This window comes from Carcharodon carcharias, chromosome 12, assembly GCF_017639515.1.
Source record: "Carcharodon carcharias isolate sCarCar2 chromosome 12, sCarCar2.pri, whole genome shotgun sequence".
Lineage (NCBI taxonomy): Eukaryota > Metazoa > Chordata > Chondrichthyes > Lamniformes > Lamnidae > Carcharodon > Carcharodon carcharias.
In genome coordinates this window covers 14,902,376-14,925,880 of record NC_054478.1, presented here as the reverse complement: position 1 = coordinate 14,925,880, position 23,505 = coordinate 14,902,376, and the positions used below count along the sequence as shown (strand labels likewise).

The following is a 23,505-nucleotide window of genomic DNA, read 5'->3' as shown; positions in this document are numbered from 1 at the left end:
AGAGAACAGATAAACTGTCATTTAGAAAGGCACATATTGATCAGGGATAGTCAGCATGGTTTTGTTAGGGCAAATAATAAGGAGGATTAGTAAGGGTAGTTCAATGGATGTTATCAACATGGATTTGTAAGGCATTTGACAAAGTCCCACATGGTCAGGAAAGTGAGATCCCATGGGATACAGGGGAAGGTGACGAGTTGGATCCAAAATTGGCTCAGTAACAGGAAACAAAGGGTAACGGTCAATGGCTGTTTTTACGAGTGGAAAGTGGTTTCCAATGGCATTTCACAGGTCTCAGTGTTGGGGCTCTTGCTGTTTGTTCTACATATTAATGATTTGGACTTAAATGTGGATAGCATGATTGGAAAATTTGCAGATGACACAAAAAATGGCCACGTAGTTGACAGTGAAGAGGATAGCTGTTGTCTCCAGAATGATATCAACTGTTTGGTTGAGTAGGTGGAAAAGTGGTAAAATAGAATTCAATCCAGAAAAGTATGAGCTAATACATTTGGGGAGGGCAAACAACGCAAGGAAATACTCAATAAATGGGAGGATATTGAGAGGGGTTGAGGAAATGAGAGACCCTGGAGTGCATATCCACAGGCCCCTGAAGATGGCAGGACAGGTGGATAACGTGGTAAAGATGAGTTGGATGAGATGATTGGATGAGATATTGAATACAAAAGCAGGGATGTAATGATGAAACTGTATAAAACACTGGTTAGGCATGTATAGTTCTGACCACCACATTACAGGAAGGACATAATTGTTCTGGAAAGAGTACAGGGGAGATTTACAAGAATGTTGCCAGGGCTTCAACATTGCAGCTATGATGAGAGATTAGATAAGATGGGTTTTTTTCTTTAGAGCAGAGAGTGCTGAGGGGTGACCTGATTGAGGTGTACAAAATGATGAGGGGCCTAGATAGGAGAGACAGGAGAGTCTTTTTCCCCTAGCTGAGGGGTCGATTACCAGAGGGCACAGATTTAAGGAGATTGGTAGAAGGATTAGAGGGGACATGAGGAAAAAACCTTTTCACCCAGAGGGTGGTGGGCAGCTGGAATTCACTGCCTAAGTTGGTGGTTGAGGCTGAAACACTCAACTTATTTAAAAGGTACCTGGATCTGCATCTGAAGTGCTATAACTTGCAAAGCTACGGACCAGGTGCTGGGAAATGGGATTAAAAATGAGCAGCTAGTTTCTTTTTTCTCTTTTTATGCTGGCGCAGGCATGATGGGCTGAATGACCTCTTTCTGCATTGTAACTTTTCTATGGTTCTATGAGCTTTCATTTTACTAAATAACCTTTGATGTGAAACCTTATCGAATGTCTTCTGTTAAGAATCCATATCTCCAAGAACTATATGTTTTTTTTAAAATTGAGAGGACGTTGAATTATTTGGACACTTTCTTTGGAGCTGACCTGGGTTTATTTAAAATATTATAAGTTCACTTTGGACTGTGACCAAGCTGCCTTCTCCAAGAGGTCAAATGACTTCAGCTAAATGACCAGCATGGCACCCAAGGAGATAAGAATTATTTGTTTACTATAGCTTTATTTGCTGGAGGAAAAAACTACTGTTTTCAGAGGCTGAGGCCCTGGTGCTTTTACAGGAAACTACCTGACTGGAATGAGTTTCTGTTTTGAACTTCTGTTTTGGAATCAGTTTGGGAACCAACCAAGAAGGCAAAGGTTGCCCAACTTGCCCTCTCCCTGCCTGGTCTCAGTATAACTTACCTGAATTTAGAACCTTGGGAGCTGAGATAAGAGAAAGATCCCAAGGACATTGTTTCCACTCTGTTCTTCTCTACACCAAAGCTCCTTTAGAAAGAACTTCCAGACAACTACTGTGACCAGTAATCCATCTTTGCACACAGGAACACCAGATCGACAGTGTCAAAACCCTTCGAACTTCATCCTTTTATCATAGGCCTAAATTTTACACACACCATGCATGCACAATCAGCAGGCCTGGAAGCAGGTGCATTATCTGCTCCTGCCCACGATCGCAACCCAGATGAAATTTCACGTTGCTTGGCTCATTAAAGGCCAACCAGCATGAAACGCACCAGACATTGGCTCAGCACTGGCTGTGGGGAAAAGGGTGGGAGCATGGCAGGCACTGGGTGCAATGGTGACCTGGAGGAGGCATTTAAAATAGCACAGGCAGCTCCCTGTAAGCTGCTAGGAGTTGGGGAGGGGCCTCAGACAGCTGTCAATAAAAGAGTGCAATATCATATGCTTATCAGGAGTGATGGCCTCATCACTCACTGGGCACATCAGGCTGGAGGGCAATGCTGGTGGGCACTCTACCCCCCACCCCCCCGGGCCTTGTCTCCAGGGAGCAGACTCAGAGAGAGAGAAGCACTGGAGCGGTGAGCATAAATCTAGCTTACCTCGGGGATTCACGGCCTTGTCTCCAGGGAGCAGACTAGGAGAGAGGAGCACCGGAGCGGTGACCTCAGGGCACTGAGTAAATGAAGCCAAAACTGAAAAAGTGATGTCACAGGAAAGCTGTGACCTGACTGGTTGGTTGGAAATCTGCACCAAATTTGAAAAAAAAACACTGCAAAGCTAATCAATAAATTAATTAAGTAGAGATGGCTGGGCAGATAATGTGCTGTAGCTGTATGATGTGGGAGCTGGCAGATCCCATTGCGAGCCGCAGTGACCATATCTGGAGGAATTCCACCTCAGACTTAATGAGCTGGAGTCCAAGCTCCAGATGTTGCAGCACATACGGGAGGGGGACAGGTACCTGGACGCTTTGTTTCAGGAGATGGTCACACCAGGTAGATTAAGTACCTCAAATTCGGTCAGTGTTCAGGGTCAGCAGGGTGTGACTGCAAGTGAGGCAGGTAGAGGGATCCTGTGTTCAGAAACAGAGGAGCCTCAGCTCTTGACCTTGTCCACTTGGTATGAGGTACTTGCTCCATGTGTGGATGAGGAACAGGGCTGTAGGGAGGATGAGCCAGCTGACCATGGCACCATGGCACAGGAGGCCATGCAAGAGGGAGGAGCAAAAAGACAAGTGGTGGTTGTAAGGGATTCTATAATTAGGGGAATTAATAGCATCCTTTGTAAACAGGATTGAGAGTCACGCATCATATGTTGCCTGCACGCTGCCAGGGTGAGGGACATCTCTAACCGGCTTGAAAGGATATTGGAGAGGGAGGGGGAGGATCCAGTGGTTGTGGTCCACATCAGGAGTAATAATAAAGGTAAGACTAGGAAAGAGGACCTGTTTGGGGATTATCAGGAACTAGGAACTAAATTAAAGAACAGGTCCTCAAGGGTTATAATCTCCAGATTACTACCCGAGCCACGTGCAAATTGGCATAGGGACGTGAGAATGAGGGAAATAAACACGTGGCTAAAGGAGTGGTGCGGGAAAAAGGGATTCCATTTCATGGGGCACTGGCATTAGTATTGAGGGCAGAGGTGAGTATGGTGGCCATTACCAAGGAGAAAGTGCTAGGAAAACTGAAAGGTCTGAAGGTGGATAAATCACCTAGACCAGATGGATTACACCCCAGAGTTCTGAAGGAGATAGCTGAAGAGATAGTGGAGGCATTAGTGGTGATCTTTCAGTCAGGGAGGGTCCCAGAGAACTGGAAAATCGTTAATGTAACCCCCCTGTTTAAGAAGGGAGTGAGGCAAAAGACGGGAAACAACAGGCTGATTAGCCTGACCTCGTCGTTGGTAAGATTTTAGAGTCCATTATTAAGGATGAGATTTCAGAATACTTGGAATTGCATAATAAAATAGGGCAAAGTCAGCATGGTTTCATCAAGGGGAGGCCATGCCTGTTAGAATTCTTTGAGGAGGTAACAAGCAGGTTAGACAAAGGAGAGCCAATGAATGTTATCTACTTGGACTTCCAGAAGGTCTTTGACAAGGTGCCGCACAGGAGGCAGCTCAGTAAGATAAGAGCCCATGGTGTTAGAGGCAAGGTACTAGCATGGATAGAAGATTGGCTGTCTGGCAGGAGGCAGACAGTGGGGCTAAGGGGGTCCTTCTCAGGATGGCGGCCGGTGACTAATGGAGTTCCACAAGGGTCAGTGTTGGGACCACAACTTTTCACTTTATATATTAATGATCTAGATGAAGGAACTGAGGGCATTCTGGCTAAGTTTGCAGATAATACAAAGGGACAGGTAGTATTGAAGAGGCAGGGAGGCTGCAGAAGGATTTAGACAGATTAGGAGAATGGGCAAAGAAGTGGCAGATGAAATACAATGTGGGGAAGTGTGAGGTCATGCACTTTGGTATAGACTGTTTTCTAAATGGGGAGAGAATTTGGAAATCTGGAGTACAAAGGGACTTGGAAGTCCTAGTCCAGGATTCTCTTAAGGTTAACTTGCAGGTTGAGTCCGTAGTTAGGAAGGCAAATGCAATGTTGGCGTTTATTTCGAGAGGACTAGTATATAAAAGCAGGGATGTGCTGCTGAGGCTTTATAAGGCTCTGGTCAGACCACATTTAGAATATTGTGAGCAACTTTGGGCCCTGTATCTCAGGAAGGATTTTCTGGCCCTGGAGAGGGTCCAGAGGAGGTTCACGAGAATGATCCCAGGAATGAAAGCCTTAACATATGAGGAACGTTTGAGGACTCTGGGTCTTTACTCAATGGAGTTTAGAAGGATGAGGGGCGTTCTGATTGAAACGTACAGAATACTGAAAGGCCTGGATAGAGTGGATGCGGGGAAGATGTTTCCATTAGTAGGAGAGACTAGGACCCGAGGGCACAGCCTCAGAGTAAAGGGAAGACCTTTTAGAACAGAGATGAGGAGAAACTTCTTTAGCCAGAGAGTGGTGAATGTATGGAATTCATTGCCACAGAAGGCTGTGGAGGCCAGGTCATTGAGTGTATTTAAGACCGAAGTAGATAGCTTCTTGATTGGTAAGGGGATCAAAAATTATGGGGAGAAGGTGGGAGAATGGGGTTGAGAAACTTATCAGCCATAATTGAATGGCGGAGCAGACTTGATGGACTGAATAGCCTAATTTCTGCTCCTATGTCTTATGGTCTTCACCGACGAGTGCCTGCGCACTCTGGTGGGGGCAGTGAGTGCCCAGCGTGGCAACATCATGATACGGGATGTCAAGAGGAGGCCACTCCAGTTGATGAAGAAGGCCTGGACAGAGGCGGCTACCCAGTTGAGTGGGCATGATGTTGTGCGCCACACATGTAGCCAGCACTGGAAACAATTCAATGATCTCCTGCACTCCACAAGGGTGAGTACCAACTTGACATGGAAGTGTGTATAGGTGTCTTGGAGGGTGGCCGTTCTTCTGGCGCTCAAGGGTGTGAGATGTAGAGTGCCAAATGGCATCTATCCATGTGTGTACCAAGACTGGGAGGTGTGCCCGCTTGCCTTTTGTATATAGAAGGGTTAGGTGTGCTAATCTGACGGGCACCTCAGCCTTTGTGTCCTTGGGCTGGGGCATTGGGGATGAAGCTGGGATGGTGTGGCAGGTAGAGCGTGCACTAATTCATTCATTTTTGCCCATACAGGAGAAGAGAAGCCATAATGCGATGGACAGTGCACAAACTGGTGGTGGAATCCCCAACATACTGATACTTTCCAAGTTCGAGATAGATGTTCTGGACATGGAATGCGAGCATGGAGCAAGGTCCACAGGTCGCGGAGAGGCAGGGGTCTCAGATGAAGGTGAGTGAACAGATGAGAGACTGGGGACGTGTGTAAGAGCTGTGGTATGGTGGCGTCTCCAAAGAGAAATTCTAATCAACAGCCCCCATTGCTTGTCCAATCACAGTGCCTCAGTGAGGCAGCTGTCCACTCTGACAAGCTGTCGTAGTTCATGCACAGTCACTTTGTTACAATGTAATCGACTGACAAATTCTGCTCCTCCCTCAGAAGCGCCATCCTCACAATGTCCAATAGACCCTGAGGACCCTCCCTTGACAGCTGAGGAGGAACCATGGACAGATGTAGCTGCATCACATCATCTCTCCGAACCAAGCAGCAGCACAGATACAGGCATGTTGGTGGGCAATAGTGCATCAGATCAGTTGGTAGTGCATGGTGGTTAGGGCACATCACACTCACATGAGGAACAGGTGGAGGCAGAGAGTGCCCAGCGTGCTGGAAATCGGAGGACTGCTGGAGACCAGGACCGTGCTGAGTCTGAGGCAGATGATGAGCCCCTGGAGTCGTCCATCAGACAGCAAATGCTGGATGTCCAGCAGGATACACGGGAGGATCTGGTGGAGATCCCTGAGGGTTTGCATCCCATGGTCCCTGTCATGGAGGAGTCCATGCATAGCGTGAACACTGTGTTGACCTGGAGCTCCAAGCACACAGTCTCTTGCATTGAGAGAGCGAAGACTGTCATGGAGAGACAGCTCCAGGAACAGAATCAGGGATTTCTGGGGGCTGCGCTCGGACCTGCAAGCCCTCACACACCAGCAGTGACCTCAGCAAGTCACTGCCAGTGTGAGAGATGGATGAGGCACCTAGTAACTCTGCTGGGGGCCCGTCCATCAATGATGAGCAGGGAGGTTCAAACCAAACTCACATTGGCCGACCAACTACATGTCACTTCTGTGGGCTCCTCTCAGGCGCTTCAGATGAAGGCAGCAACTCCTCCACCTCTCTGCCAGTGCCCAAGGCATCTGATGAGGCCACGATGACCGAGGAGTGCCCAGCCATGGCGCTGGAAACTCAGTCCCAAGCTGTACCTGCACAGGCTCCGCCAGCCAGAGGACATCCACCATTGTCATCAGGGCTGACAGGACATCACAATGAGCAGGCTGCCTCTAATGCCGCTGCCAGTGTGCACGGTGCAAGGGGGTTAGGGTTACAAGACACAACACTCGCAAGCAGAAGTTTATGGCACTATAAACATGAGGGGTCGTCATGGGTAATATTCCTTCTGTTGAAACGTGTTCTAGGTTCACATTGTGTAAACATGACCACCATTTAAAGATGTTATTATGTTTCATGGTCTGAATGTGCTTTTTGTTTCTCATAGGTGTTGGGCATGGGAGTGGCTTGTGACAGACATTGACATAGGAGTCACAAGATGCCCTCATCAGGAGCATACAGTAAGGAGGTGTCACCCTTACCCCCTTTTTCAAACCATGCATTGGATGCCTAACTGAATGAAAGGAGAATCAAAGCCTCCCTTGTCTCCCTGAATCCCATAAGGTCCCTCAATTCTGCAGCTATGTCCTGAAAGATTTTGAAGTGCTGCCCCTGATCAGTCCAGGTACCGGAACCTTATCTTGAGTAGACAATTGGGTCCTCTCAGTCACCACCCTTTTGTAGAGGCATGGTTTCTATTGTACCTCTCCTCCCACTTCTGTGCTTAGCTGTTGGAGTGGCGTCATGAGCTGCCTTTTCAGAGGATAGCCTTTGTTCCACAGGAGCCAACCATCCAACTGAGCTGGAGTGACAAAGATCCCTGGCACCTGGGAGTGTCAAAGGATATATGAGTCATGGGAGCTCCCAAGGTACCTGGCACAGAGCTGCAAAATCTGAGTCTTGTGGTCACAAACAACTGGACATTCAGGGAGTGGAACCCCGTTCTGTTGATCAAGGCACCAGGCTCACCCGCAGGCTCCTTTATGGCCACATGAGTGGTAACTGACATGGTTTGAGGCGAACTCTGAGCCAATCATATGGAAAATGGAGGTCACAGTCTCCTTGGAGAGGCGGAGCTTCCTTCAGCACTGAACCTCCAACATGTCCAGGTAGCTGGAGCACTGCCTGTAGACTCTCACTGCAGGATAACAACGCCTTCTGCGGACCTGTCCGCCTTGCACTTCCTGCTGGCCCTGCATCCCATATGGCATCTCTCTTTCCACAGGTCGCTCTCTGGGACACTGCCTGAGGACGCCGGCCCTTCTCTCCCTTCTGGCCCTCTCCTCCTCAGAAGAGAGGTCCCTCCAGTAGAGTAGCCAATCCCCATTTGCGGGAATACTGATGACACAGGACAGTGCTTGAAGGGTGCACTTGGCAGAAAGCCTCTAAGAAAGCTTGTGAGTCAAAGAGTGCTCCAGAAATACAGAAAATGCAAATAATTGTAGAAAAGCACCTTCAGCCAACTCTCACCTAAACTCCTATCTACTCACATAGGCACAGCTCTGGTCGACTTTTATCCAGCCCTGGATTGAGTTTCACTTAAAAACAGAATGGCCACTTGGCAGTGTGGCCCACTGTGGCTGACTGCAAAATCACATGGGGCCAGATAAAATTTCAATCAATTGTTTTTTTAAGGGGCTTAATTGCCCATTTCATTGTCAGCCAGCACAATTCTGACTCCTGTGTGCACCCGCTGACCATAATATGGCGCAATTATATCAGGATGCACACCCAACATTTTCTCACACGATTTCACAGGCGGCCAGGCTGCAATGTTAAATTCTGACCATTAAGTTTACCCACTGGCCAAGAGTTGTTCATTTCCTTAAAAGTCAACCTCTGCAGTGACCCTGTTTGTTTTGTCCTTTGTGTGTATGTGTATATGTCTTGGGATTTAAAGGGGTATGTGGTACACTTCTGGATTACAAATTGCATGTTAACCAGTTTTTGCAGCTTGTTTTTTTAAAAAGAAGTTTCATTTCATAATAAATCTATCATTCTGAGTTTATTGAAAGAAGCCTGGTTAAAGTCTCTTTTATTCTGGTTCTAACAATAGCAAAAAGTAAACAATTGGCCGTTTTGGTGAGTGAAATTAACATTTACACCTATGGTGCGACCTGTGGAGTAGTGGGACTAAAGAAACTGCACACATCTCCCGTCCCAGTCACAGCCCTTCTGAAAATCTAAATACAGTACACCCACCAGTTCCCCTTTATCTACAGCATAAATTACTAGTTCAAAGAACTCCAATAAATTGGTTAAGTATAATTTCCCTTTCACAAAACCATGTTAACTCTGCCTGATTACCCTGAATTTTTCCCAGTGCCCTGCTACAACGTCTTGAATAACTGCTTCTAACATTTTCCTATGACAGATGTTAAGCTAACTGACCTGCAGTTTTCTGCTTCTTGTCTTCTCTCCCTTTTTGAATAAAGGAGTTACATTTGCTATTTTCCAATCTAATGGAACCTTCTGCAAATCTAGTGAATTTTGGAAAATTAAAACCAATGCATCAGCTATCTCCCTAACCACTTCTTTTAAGACCCTAGGATGAAACCCATCAGGACCCAGGCACTTGTCAGCCCGCGGCTGCAACAATTTTCTTAGGACGACTTGCCTGGTGATTGTAATTTTTCTGAGTTCCTTCCTCCCTTCCATTTCCTGATTTACAGCTATTCCTGGGATGCTACTTGTATCCTCTATCATGAAGACCAGTTCAATTCATTTGCCATCTCCTTATTCTCCATTATTAATTCTCCAGATCCACTTTCTATAGGACCAGAACTCACTTTATTAACTCTTTTCTTTATCAACCATCTATAGAAACTCTTACTGTCTGTCTTTATGTGCAGAATTTTGCCCTTGACGGGCGGGTGGGCAGCTATTCGCTGCCTCCAAAATGGGCCCCGTCGCCATTTTAAGTGGGCGGGCCAATTAAAGCCCACCCAGCGGGTCACCCGACTGGAAGCGCCATGCGCTTCCTGTGCAGCCGGGGCGGGGGGGGGGGTGGTGGGTGGATTCCCCGACTGGCAGTGTGTGTCCTTTCGTGCATGCACATGAAAGAGCGCACGTCTCCCTGAGGCAAAGTGCTACCTCAGGGAGATCGCTGAAACTCAGTGAAACTCTTAAAATAGAAAATTTTAAAAATCATTAACATGGCCCCCTCATGTGAAAATGTCACACGAGATGGGATATGTTAGTGAAGAGCACAAACGCTTTATTAAAAGTTATTAAACCCGATATCAAACCTCATCCCGCCACTGGATGAGGTTTGTAAAAAAATCACTTACCCGCCAGTCCGTTGGGCCCGTGCACCGACCCGAAACTCGCATGGGCCCCTCAAAATCCTGGTCGATTGGTGAGTTAAGGGCCTTAACAAGGCCTTTAATTAATGGCGGGTGCATCCCGCTGCATAGCGTGCCTGCCGACCGAAATATCGCGATGCCGTGTGCTGACGTTGGGACGCTCACGTGACATCAGACCCGCACGTCAGCCAGAAGATTCTGCCCTATATTTCTAGCTAGCTTTCTCTCATACTCTAATTTTTCCTTCCTTACCAATCTTTTGGTCATACTTTGCTTTTTTTTATATATTCTGACCAATCTTCTGACCTGCCACCATCTATGTGCAATTATATGCTTTTTCTTTAAGTTTTATACACTCTTTAACTTATTTAGTTAACCACAGATGGTAGGTCCTCCCCCTGGAATTTTTCTTTCTCATTGGAATACATTTATTCCGTGTATTCTGAAATATCCCCTTCAATGTCCGCCACTGCATCCCGATTGACCTATCTCTTAACCTAATTTGCCAGTTCACTTTAGCTAGCTCTGCTTTCATGCCCTCATAATTTCCCTTATTTAAGTTTAAAATATTAGTCTTGGGCCCATTTTTCTCTCGCTCAAACTGAATGTAAAATTCAATCATATTATGGGCGCTACTACCTAAGGGTGTCTTCACTATGGGGTCATTAATTAACCCTATGTCATTGCACTATACCAGTTTTAGTATAAGCTGCTCTCTGGTTGGCTGCAGAACATGCTGTTCTAAGAAACTATCCTGAACTCATTCTATGAACTCTTCACCAAGGCTCCTTTGCCCATCTGATTTTCCCAGTCTATATGCAGATTAAAATCCCCCATGATTTTTGCTGCACTTTTCTGACAAGCTCCCATTATTTCTTCCTTTATACCCCATCCTACTGTATGATTACTGTTAGGGGGCCTGTACACCACTCCAACAAGTGACTTTTCACCTTTAACATTTCTCATTTCTACCCAAACCATTTCTACATTCTGGTTTCCTGAACTTAGGTCATCCCTCTCTAATGTGCTAATACCATCATTAATTAACAAAGCCACTCCTCCACCTTTTCCTAGCTTACTGTCCTTCCTAAATGTCACGTAGCCTTCGATATTCAGGTCCCAATCTATGTCATCCTGCAGCCATGTCTCTATAATGGCTATCAGATCATACTTATTTGTTTCCATTTGCATTCTCAGTTCATTTGTTGTATTTCGAATGCTACATGCATTCAGATACAGAGCCTTTAGTTTTATCTTTTTATTATTTTTGTAACTTCTAGCCTTGTCTGCTGATTTACTCTTAGATTTGTACTCCCTGTCTTCTCTGCCCCTTCCTGTAATGGTCTGTTTATCATTTTCCACATTAATACCTTTCTCTCTTGCTTTGTCTCTACTCTTTGATTTACCACATCTTCGCAAATTGGAACCCTTGCCCCCACTATTTAGTTTAAAACCCTCTCTACTTCCCTAATTATGCAGCTCGCGAGGACACCAGCCCCAGCAGAGTTCAGGTGTTGATTGTCCCAACGGTACAGCCCCCACTTTCCCCAGTACTGGTGCCAGTGCCCCCCAAACCGGTACTCACTTCTCCTACACCAGCCTTTGAGCCAAATATTCATCTCTCCAATTTTATTTACCCTTTGCCAATTTGCACATGGCTCAGGTAATAAGCCAGAGATTATTACCTTTGAGGTTCTGCTTCTTAATTTGGTGCCTAGCTCCTCATACTTTCTATGCAGGACCTCTTTCCTAGTTCTACCTATGTCATTGGTAACTACATGGACTATGACAACTGGATCCACCCTCTCCCACTGCAAGTTCCTCTCCAGCCCTGAGCAGATGTCCCGAACCCCAGTACCAGGCAGGCAACACAGTCATCTGGACTTTCTCTCTTTGCTGAGTGATAAGAGACAGCTCATTTGTCACAAGTAATAATTTCTCAAGTCAGTGAACACAGATACAGTTGCTGATCTAAGATGTTGCCGCCTGTGGGATCTTTTGGCTATTTATGTTTGAAGTGGAGCAGGTTTCTAGTCCAGTGGCAGCATTCACACCTCTGAGTCAGAAGGTGCAGTGTTTGAACCGTTCTCGACAGTGTCAGTGAGTGGAGATCAGAGCTCCGGCTCTGAATTGTGGGTCGACATCTGGCAGGATCCTGACATCCAGTGGGTGTGGGTTGCCCCTCACCATCATATGTGTTGCGGAAGCCCATAACACCCTCCCACAATATCGGATTAGCCCTCCCTATCCAGTGAGATGAAGAAGATTGCAGTTATGGAAACAGTGTTCACATTGTCAGACTGTTAATCAGCCCATGAATCCTTCCACTACTTCACACTAGCTATGAAAAATAACCAATATCTTTACATCCCACCATCTAGTGATGTTTCCTGGCCACTCAGATCCTCCCATCCGAAGGGGGTCAAGCACAAGACAAAATGCTGATTCTTTCTCAGTCCCGAAGTCTGAGTTTCATTCTGGTATAACAAGGGTAAAATGAGATGGAAGGGCCTGAAATAACTGCATGTAGCTAGGCTCATGGGCCAAATCTCCCGGTCTCCAGATCATCAGAGACCAGACATACAACTGAAGATGCACATTGGGACCCTGGGGAAGTCCTCATGTGCGAACCTATGTAGGAATTGCCCAGGAAGCTTAACCTTCCTTTGGGCAATTATCCTGTTCTCACACCCTCCTCAACAGTTTACAACTCTGAGTTAGATCAGAGGTTTCGGACAGTTCCACGGTACTTACCTGGGGAGTTACCCAGAAAACATTAGACAGATTAAAACCGAGCCTAACAGCTGGGTGCCTTCACAACCGACACCCCAATCACCCCCTGCAACCCCCAATAACCCCTCCGACCTGACTGACCCCCAGACCTGACCTGACTACCCTCCCAACCACCTGACTACCCCCTCTGACTAGACCTGACTACCCCCAACAAGACCTGACTAACTGCCTAACCTGTTATCCCCCAACAACCCAACTAGCCCTCCCAGCCATCTGAATACGCCCACAACCATTGACTACCCTCCCGAACCAGCCGGACCACCCACTCACTCACCTACCACCTCACCCACTTTCCCACTCTACCCTCCAACACACCTCAATACCTTCACACCTACCAGCATACCTACTTACCGGCCTAACCACCTACCCATTCACTCACTGACCCATTCATCCATTGATCCATTCATAAACATTCAAAGGCTGGACCTTCAAACTTACCATACAGCAGCTAGTGCCTTAAAAAGAGGGTGTGTCCTGTCTTCCCCCCACTGTGCTGCAACAGAGTTCCCCGAGGTCGCTGCACTGCACATCTCTGTGAAGGCCACTGTCAGAAGACCCCAGAAGCAAGGCGCAGCAATGTCGAGTCAGGGGAATTTATGAGCTCAGCGACAATCCGACCATCATTGTCGCTGCTCGGAAGGTCCGTGCCATGATTCCTCTCTATTCTCAGGTCTGCACCTATCCTGTAGATACAGTCCATGTACACACCTGGGGGAAGCCCTTGAAACCCCACTACAACAAAATGGAAGCATTATGTATTTCCATCCCATTTCCTATGCTTTACACTCAGCGTTTAACTGTTTCCTGGTGTACATCTCAGTAAACTTGGCTCTGTTAGAACAACAGATTCGTAAATCACAGAAGGAGGCCCCTTGGCCCAGCATGCTTGTGCCAGCTTTTTGAAAGAGCTATCCAAATAGCCCCACTGCCCAGATTTCCCCCACAACCTTGTAAATTTGCCCTTTTCAAATATATGACTCTTTGATTTTCTTTCTCTCCTTCTCTCTCTCTCTCTCTGGATGTCTTTGTCTCTCTCTGTCACTATCTTTGTCTCTGCCTTTTCCCTCTGGTTATTTTTTCTCATTGACTTTGATGGAAATATAAAGCAGGAGGGATATAGAATGGGTTACTGCTTCACTACTGCCTCGATCACACAAAGTCAAATTGCCATCTCTGCCTCTCACCCCAGTCATTTCAATGTGACCAGTGTCCTGTGTCACTTGTCTAGATATAGTGTTCATTCCCCACTTAATTGGATGGGGTTTCCAGAGTTCAACAACTAGAAATCAAAGAAACCAACCAAGTTAGGACATTAGGCAAAAGACACAGTAAAAAAAACCCAATGCAGTCTTATCCTTTACTTCAAATTACCCGACTGCCTTTTAATATCAACCTCCAACCCTGTCAAGATAATTTTAATATCAGCCTCCATCCAGGTCAATATAATTTTAATATCAGCCTCCAACCCTATCAATATCATTTTAATGTCAGCCCCCACCTCTGAAAATATCATTTTAATAACAGTCTCCAGCCAGGTCAATATCATTTTAATATCATCCTCCAGCCAGCTCAATATCGTTTTAATATCAACCCCCACCTCTGTCAATATAATTTTAATATCAGCCCCCACCTCTGTCAATATCATTTTAATAACAGCCCCCACTTCTGAAAATACCATTTTAATATCAGCCTCCACCTCTGAAAATATCATTTTAGTATCAGCCCCCACCTCTGTCAATATCATTTTAATAACAGCCCCCACTTCTGAAAATACCATTTTAATATCAGCCTCCAGCCAGGTCAATATCATTTTAATATCAGCCTCCACCTCTGTCAATATCAGTTTAGTACCAGCCTCCAGCCAGGTCAATATCAGTTTAATACCAGACTCCAGCCCTGTCAATGGGAGAGGCAATGATGTAGGTGTTATTGTCACTGGACCAATAATCTAGAGACCGAGGACAATGTTCTGGAGACCAGGGTTGGAATCCCTCCACAGCAGATGGTGGAATTTGAATTCAATGGGCAGAGTTTTCACCTTGGCAGGTGGGCATGCGCCTGACCTGTTTGAGTGTGAAATGATGCATAATGATGTCGGGAAAGCATCCTGACATCATAGAATCACACAGTGTAGAAGAGGCCCTTCAGCCCATCAAGTCTGCACCGACACGTGAGAAACACCTGACCTTCCTACCTAATCCCATTTATCAGCACTTGGCCCATAGCCTTGAATGTTATGACGTGCCAAGTGCTCATCCAGGTACTTTTTAAAGGATGTGAGGCAACCCCCCTCCATCACCCAGCCAGGCAGTGCATTCCAGACCGTCACCACCTCTGGGTAAAAAAGATTTTCCTCACACCCCCTAAACCTCCTGCCCCTCACCTTGAACTTGTGTCACCTCATGACTGACCCTTCAACTAAGGGGAACAGCTGCTCCCTATCCACCCTGTCCATGCCCCTCATAATCTTGTACACCTCGATCAGGTCTCCACTCAATCTTCTCTGCTCCAATGAAAACAATACAAGTCTATCCAACCTCTCTTCATAACTTAAATGTTTCATTCCAGGCAACATCCTGATGAATCTCCTCTGCACCTCCTCCAGTGCAATCACATCCTTCCTATAATGTGGCGACCAGAACTTCACACAGTTCTCCAGCTGTGGCCTCACCAAGGTTCTATACAACTCCAACATGACCTCTCTACTTTTGTAATTTATGCCTTGATTGATAAAGGAAAGTGTCCCATATGCCTTTTTCACCACCCCACTAACATGCCCCTCTGCCTTCAGAGATCTATGGTCACACACGCCAAGGTCCCTTTGTTCCTCAGAACTTCCTAGTGCCATGCCGTTCATTGAATACTTCCTTGTCAAATTACTCCTTCCAAAGTGTATCATCTCACACTTTTCAGGGTTAAATTCCACCTGCCATTTATCTGCCCATTTGACCATCCCGTCTATATCTTGCCGTAGCCCAAGACACTCAACCTCACTGTTAACCACCCAGCCAATCTTTGTGTCATCCACAAACTTACTAATCCTCCCCCCAACATAGTCATCTATGTCATTTATATAAATGACAAATAATAGAGGACTGAGCACAGATCCCTGTGGTACGCCACTGGATACTGGCTTCCAGTCACTAAAGCATCCTTCTGTCATCACCCTCTGTCTCCTACTACTAAGCCAATTTTGAATCCACCTTATCAAATTACCCTGTATCCCATGTGCCTTTGCCTTCTTTATAAGTCTCCCATGTGGGACCTTGTCAGTTTTGCTGAAATCCATATAAACTACATCAACTACACTAACCTCATCTACACACCTGGTCACCTCCTCAAAAAATTCAATCAAATTTGTTAGGCATGACCTCCCTCTGACAAAGCCATGCTGACTATCCCCCATTAAATCTTGCCTCTCCAAGTGGAGACAGACTCTCTGCTTCAGAATTTTCTTCAATAGTTTCCCTACTACTGACGTGAGACTTACTGGCCAACAGTTCCCTGGCTTATCTCTACATTCTTAAATAGCAGAACCACATTAGCTGTTCTCCAGTCTCTGGAACCTCCCCCCGTGGCCAGAGAGGACTTAAAAATTTGGGTCAGAGCCCCTGCGATCTCATTCCTTGCATCCCTCAGCAGTCTGGGACACAAAACATCCGGACCTGGAGATTTGTCCACTTCTAAGCCTGCCAGCACCTCCAATACCTTGCCACTTTCTACATCAATTTGCTCAAGAACCTCACAGTCTCTATCCCCTAGATTGATACCTTCATCCTCATTCTCTTGGGTGAAAATGGATGTGAAGTATTCATTCAACTCTCTAGCGATGTCCTATGGCTCCACCCGTAGATTGCCCCCTTGGTCCCTTATGGGCCCTACTCTTTCCCTGGTTACCCGCTTCCCATTGATATATTTATGGAATATCCTGGGATTTTCCCAACTTTTACCAGCCAGCGCTTTCTCATATCCCCTCTTTGCTCTCCTAATTGTTTTCTTAAGCTCCACCCTGCACTGTCTGTACTCTGCTAATGCCTCTGCTGATTTGTTTCCCTTGTACCTGCTAAAAGCCTCTCTTTTCCTTCTCATCATAACCTGAATATCTCTGGTCATCCATGGTTCTCTGGGCTTGTTACTCCTTCCTATCACTCTAGAGGGAACACGTTGAGCCTGTACCCTCCCTATTTCCTTTTTGAACGCCCCCCCCCCCCCCCCCCCCCCCCCCCCACTGCTCCTCTGTAGATTTCCCCACAAGTAGCTGTTCCCAGCCTACCTTGGCCAGATCCTGCCTTATTTTACTAAAATCCACTCTCCCCCAATTCAAAACATTTTTTTGCAACTTGTCGATTTCTTTGTCCATAACAAACTTAAATTGTACCATGTTGTGGTCGCTATCACTAAAATGCTCCCCCACCACCATCTCAGCCACCTGTCCAGCTTCATTCCCCAGAATTAGGTCCAGCACTGCACCATCCTTTGTTGGACCCTCTCCATATTGACCTAAACAATTCTCCTGTACACAGTTCAAGAAGTCCACTCCATCCAAGCCCTTAACACTACGTCTATCCCAATTAATGTTGGGAAAGTTGAAATCACCTCATATAATTACCCGATTGTTATTGTTTTTACACATCTCCGCAAATCGTGCAAAAATTTGCTCCTCAATTTCCCACTAGCTATCTGGGGGTCTATAATAAACACCTAACAATGTGGCTGCCCCTTTTTTATTCCTAAACTCTACCCACAAAGCTTCATTCGATGCCCCTTTCAAGATATCATCTCTCCTTACTGCAGTAACTGAATCCTTAACTAATAATGCAACGCCTCCTCCTCTTTTACCCCCTCCCCTGTCTTGCCTGAAGATTCTATATCCCAGAATGTTGAGCTACCAATCCTGCCCCTCCCTCAACCACGTCTCAGTGATGGCTACTATCCACATATCAATCCTCACCCTTAACTCATCCGTTTTACCTGTAATACTCCTGGCATTAAAGTCGAGGCCATCCAGCCTTGCCTTACTCCCTCAATGCATCTGTAATGAAACTTAATGCATCTGTACTCCCTCTGATTTGATTGTTTTACTGTATTATGATGAGTCCCTAATCTGCTAACATTCTGTGTCCCCTCCCCCTGCCGAAACTCCTCCCAACAGCACTAGCAAACCCGCCTGCATGGATGTTAGTCCCGCCCTGGTTCAGATGTAGACCGTCCCGCTTGTACAGGTCCCACCTTACTCAGAAATGGTCCCAGTGATCCAGGAATCTAAAACCCTCCCTCCTGCACCAACTCTTAAGCCATGTATTCACCTGCGATATTCTCCTATTCCTGAGCTCGGTAACACATGGCACTGGGAGTAATCCAGAGATTACAACCCGGGAGGTCTTGCTTTTTTGTCTACTGCCTAACTCCCTGAATTCTTGACGCAAGACCTCATCCCTCTTTCTACCTATGTTATTGGTACCAACATGTACCATGACCTCTGCCTTATCACCCTCCCCCTTCAGGATGCTCTGCAGCCGTTCAGTGACATCCCAGACCCTGGCACCAGGGAGGCAACATACCATCCTGGAGTCACGTTGATGGCCACAGTAGCACCTATCTGTTCTCCTGACTATAGAATCCCCTATTACTATTGCTCTTCCTCGCTTCCTCCCCTCCTGTACAGACAGGCTGCTTGTGGTGCCACAAGCTTGACTCTGTCCGCACTCCCTGGAGGAAGCAGCACCCTCATCAGCCTCCAAAATGGAATACCAATTTGCAAATGGGGCCCTAGGGGATTCCTGAACTACCTGCCTGTTTCTCTTGGACTGCCTGGTGGTCACCCATTTCCTTCCTTCCTCAAATCCCTTCATCTGCAGTGTGACCACCTGTCTAAACATGCCATCCACGATGCTCTCAGACTCACAGATGCTCCACAGTGTCCCCAGCCGGCGTTCCAGCTCTGAAACCCGAGCTTCCAGGAGCTGCAGCTGGACACACTTCCTGCACACATGCTGGTCCCGGGCACTGGAAATGTTCCCGGCTTCCCACATGGAGCCCGAGGAGCACACCACGGCTTTGAGCTCTCCTGCCATGACTTATCCATTTAAATTAAACCTTTTAAATCAATTCCTCTTGGGCCCTTCTTTCCTGATCTTCATTACTACAGAATATCCAACCAAAAACCACAAGACAACCTTAAACTATAAGCGATTAAAGTAGGAAATACTTACCCAACCTGACCCACTACTTATCAGTTATTCCTTTCCCTTGTAGCCTCTACTGCTACAGTAGGGCAAGACCACTCTCTGAAGATTTAAGAAGTTGGACAGCAAAGAAAAAATACAAAGAGCACCTCTTCCCCTATGCACCGAATTCCCACTGTGCACCAAATTGCCAATATCCACACTCACTCTGGTTATGTCTCACTCAGAATGAGCTCTCCCCACTGTTCATGTGCAAGCTCACTGTAGTGTGCTTCTAAATAGTCCCTTTCTTAAATAGAGCTGAGGTGACTCACACTAGTTAAGCTTCAAATAGTAATCAATGCATATTTGCGCAATAGTTCGGTCAGCGGGTGTGCGTGGGAATCGGCGCCTGCTGACAATTAGAAGGCCATTAAAGTATTAATTGCCTTAAATTTTTCACTGTCCATCCAACCTTACGGTTGGTGGGCAGGCGAAAAGGCCAAGCATTTTTTGCATTTTTTTGAGAAATCTCATCCACAGTCGGGATGAGGTTTCCAACATCAAATAAAAATAAAATAATATCTTTTGAAATTTCATTTGTAGCATCTAACAGAGTCACATGAGGGGAAATGTATAATAACGTTTTTGAAATCTTTATTTCTAATTTTTAAAACTCTTCATCTCCCTGAGGCAGCTTTGTGCCTTGGGGAGATTTTCAAGCGCTCACTCGCGTGCATGCCCAAAGTTCCCCGCTCGCCCTTCTCCGCCCCTGAGTGCAGAGCGCAGAGTGCAGAGTGCAGAGTGCAGAGTGCAGAGTGCAGAGGGCTGAGTGCAGAGTGCTGAGTGCAGAGTGCAGAGGTCAGCGCGCTGAGTGCAGAGGGCTGAGTGCAGAGCGCAGAGCGCAGAATGCTGAGCGCTGAGCGCAGAGCGCAGAGTGCAGAGGGCTGAGTGCAGAGTGCAGAGTGCAGAGGGCTGAGTGCAGAGTGCAGAGTGCAGAGGGCTGAGTGCAGAGTGCAGAGCGCAGAGCGCTGAGTGCAGAGGGCTGAGTGCAGAGTGCAGAGCGCTGAGCGCAGAGTGCAGAGCGCTGAGTGCAGAGTGCAGAGTGCTGAGCGCAGAGCGCAGAGCGCTGAGTGCAGAGTGCTGAGTGCAGAGCCATGAGCACTCTGGAGATCATTGAAGCGCTTCTGGCACTGCACCCAAGTGCGCCTCACCACATCATGGCTGCTGACCCTGGATGCCACCTCCTCCCAGGCCCTGTTGGTCAGGTGGGGGGTCCTCCTCCTCCCGTCCCTGGGGATAAGGATTTCTCTCCGTGCTTCCACCTTCTCCAGGAGGGCAGCAAGACATTCATCAGAAAAACGCTGGGCTGACTGTCCTGACGACCTGCCCTCCTGCCCGCCATGTTCACCAGTAATGAGCTCCGTGACGAGGTGCAAGTGCTTCACTGGCAGCCTTCACATAGCTGCCACGGCCACTTTTGAATTGGCCGCCAGGTCGCCATTGGACCCGGTGGACATTGAACTCCCTCTCCCGCCTGCCCTTTCCCTCTGTTGCTGCTGCCACGTCTTACACTGAGTGGGTCTTAATTGGCCAGCCCGTATAAAATCGCAGTGAGGAGCCGATCGCAGACAGCGTCCTGACCGCACCAGCCTGTTTCTGTTCCCGCCGATCCCACACGCCGGCCATAAGATTCTGGCCTATGTCTTTGGACTTTATTTCCTTGATAATAAAACCTCTCATAGTGCTAAGTTATACCAATAATCTTTGGGAAAAATAAACACACTGTTTCTAAACTTCACCTGGCTAGGTGACACATTTCACCCCTCCTTTGAAAACAGTCTAGTCTGGGTTATTTCAAAATGCAAATGTTCCCTTGACACCTATGTTTTTAAACATCCCCATATTTATCTAAAAAACATTTCGAACATAACCTCTCTTAGATCAAAGCACCCAGACTAGCTGACACACACACACACACACACAGCCACATAGCGCAGAATTTTGCCCCAGGCACGCGGGATCTGTGGGGGTGGGTGGTCGGGAAACCAACCGCCGCCCGCAATCGGCAGCACTCCCCGATTTTATGCAGATGGGCCAATTAAGGCCTGCCCAGCATGATACGTGAGCAGTAGCAGTGCGGGTAGGGAAGGGTGGGGGGTGGTAGAGCGAGCAGGCCTAGCGTGAACTTTGCCACGCTCATGAGAGAGCACAGAATAATCTCCCTGAGGCACAGAGCTGAAGAAAAGAGCAGAAAAGTGTAATGAAACATGTCCCCTCATGCTCTGTCACATGAGCAGGGACGTGTTTTTAATTAAAAAATAAAGTTTTTATTTTATTTGTATTTGCTTTTGGAAACCTCATCCTGCTCGTGAACCATTAGGTTGAACGGGCAGTGAAAAATTAAAGTCAGTTGTTAAGTTAATGGCCTTAGTCGGCTTTAATAGGCCTTTTAGTGCGACTGCGCGGTGACGGACAGCAGCACACTCGGCTGACATCACCACATGTCATTTTACACTCAGGTGGGTCAGGCGCATGCCCACCTGCTAAGCTAAAAATTTTGCCCATATAGACACATAGACACATCCCGCAATTACTCTATTTTACAATAAACTCCAATAACATTATGAAAATTATTATACCTTCTTGACAATGTGAGGATAAGTTATTTTATGCAGCAAGTGGTCAGTGTGTGGAATGCGCTACCTGAAAGTGGTGATTGAGGTAGACTCAGTTGAGCCTTCAAAAGAGAATTGGCTAAGCATCTCAGGTGAAAGAGCGGGGGCTAGCTGAGTTACTATTGCAGGAAGCCAGCACAGAAACAGTGGACCAAATGGCCTCATTCTGTGCTGTAACCAATCTTCGATTCTATTAGAAAATGTTATTCAAGTTCATGCCTATTGAAGCTCCAATCACAAGTGCTGTCTAAATCAGGGTTCAAACACCCCTGTATAGTTGAGTGAATGAGTGAGCCATCCAATTCCAACATCAACCTGCCCCAGCTTGCTGAGCACAAAATGATTTTTTTTTTTTTTTTTTTGCAAAATCAATTCATTTAAATTGCTGATTAATATCTACATACCTTCTCAAAGGGTGAACCATCTTACCAGCCCATCTGTGGGTTCATAAGATGATTTTCTTCACTGTCAAACATACCAGCTGTTGGACAACAGCTCAGAGGCTTCTACAATGTTTGGTGATGTGAACGCATTGATATTTCTGCAAAACAGTGAGAAGACTGTCCAGCGTGTGTCCTGTTAAACAGGGAGGGTGTTCTATAAAGTAGGAAGGGTGTTGCAATACTAAAATAATTTAAAGGAGAAAATGTAGAATCCGTATGAATAGTGGCTCGAGTGCTCTAAATAAAATCCCATAGATTTTGCAACACATCATATTTGTAACATTAACATGGAACAGAAATGTTACAATTAGAATTGGAACTCAAATGTGTTGAATTCGAGTTGGTAGTTGTTTGGGAAAGCAGTTTCCTGTAGAATTAGCAGATCAGCTGATATTGCATTTAAGAATCTTGTGTAATTACCTTGAAACCTAAAATATAATAAAGAATAGTCAGCAAGGATTTTAATAGGAAAATTGCTATTGAATTCTTTGAACAGGAAGAGTAGATGCAATGTATTTTGATTTTCATAAGGCCTTTGATAAGGCAGCTCACCACCACCTCCTCAAGGGCAATTGGGGTAAGCAACAAACACTGGCTTTGCTAGCAACACTCACAAGGCATGAAAGAATGAAAAGCAACATACCAGACAGGAAAATAGGAACAGGAGAAGGCCATTTAGCCCTTGAAGACTGTTCCACCATTTAATTCGATCGTGGTTGATCTACAATCTAACTCCATATAACCTCCTTTGCCCCATATCCTTTAATGTCTTCAGTTAATGCAAAGCTTTCAATTAATCAATCAGTTGGAAATGGAATCAAATGAAATCAAATCAGAAGTGAATTCCAAAATTCTGCAACTCTTTGTGCGCAGAAGTGTTTTCTAATTTTACTTCTGAATAATATTTTATCCTAGTCCTAAACTCCCCAATCAGTAAGAAAATATCTACACTATCAGTCCCCCTTAAGAACATAAGAAATAGGATCAGGAGTAGGCCATTCTGCCCTTCAAGCCTGCTCTGCCAATCAATAAGATCATGGCTGACCTGATTGAGCCTTAACTCCACTTTCCTGCCTTCTCCCCAGAATCCTGACTCCTTTGTCAAGGATTGTTAAAAATCTGTCTAACTCAGCCTTGAACGTATTCAATGACCCAACCTCCGCTGCTCTCTGGGGAAGAGAATTCCAAAGACTAACGATTCTCTGAGAGTAGAAATTCCTCCCCATTTGCACCTTATATGGAAGACCGCTTATTTTTAAACATTGCCCCCAGTTCTAAATTCCCCCACAAGGGGAAACATCTTCTCAATATCTACCCTGTCAAGCTCATTCAGAATCGTATATGTTTCAATAAGGTCACCCCGTAATTTTTCTAAACTCCAGTGAGTATAGGCCCAACCTGCTTAACCTTTACTCATAAGACCCCTTAATCCCAGGAATCAGCCAAGTTGACCTTCCAACTGTTTCCAATGCAGGTATATGTCTCCTTAAGAAAGGAGACCAAAAATATA

General features: G+C 46.2%; 1 protein-coding gene across 1 annotated transcript in view; it reads right to left on the bottom strand.

Moving 5' to 3' along the window:
- Positions 1–22,085, bottom strand: part of LOC121285183 (C-X-C chemokine receptor type 2-like) — a 29,942-nt gene extending 7,857 nt beyond the window's left edge. Inside the window, exon 1 of the mRNA XM_041201443.1 lies at positions 21,957–22,085. The gene's annotated coding sequence lies outside the window, so the exon portion shown is untranslated. The remainder of the gene's footprint in view (positions 1–21,956) is intronic.
- Positions 22,086–23,505: the final 1,420 nt, after the last annotated feature.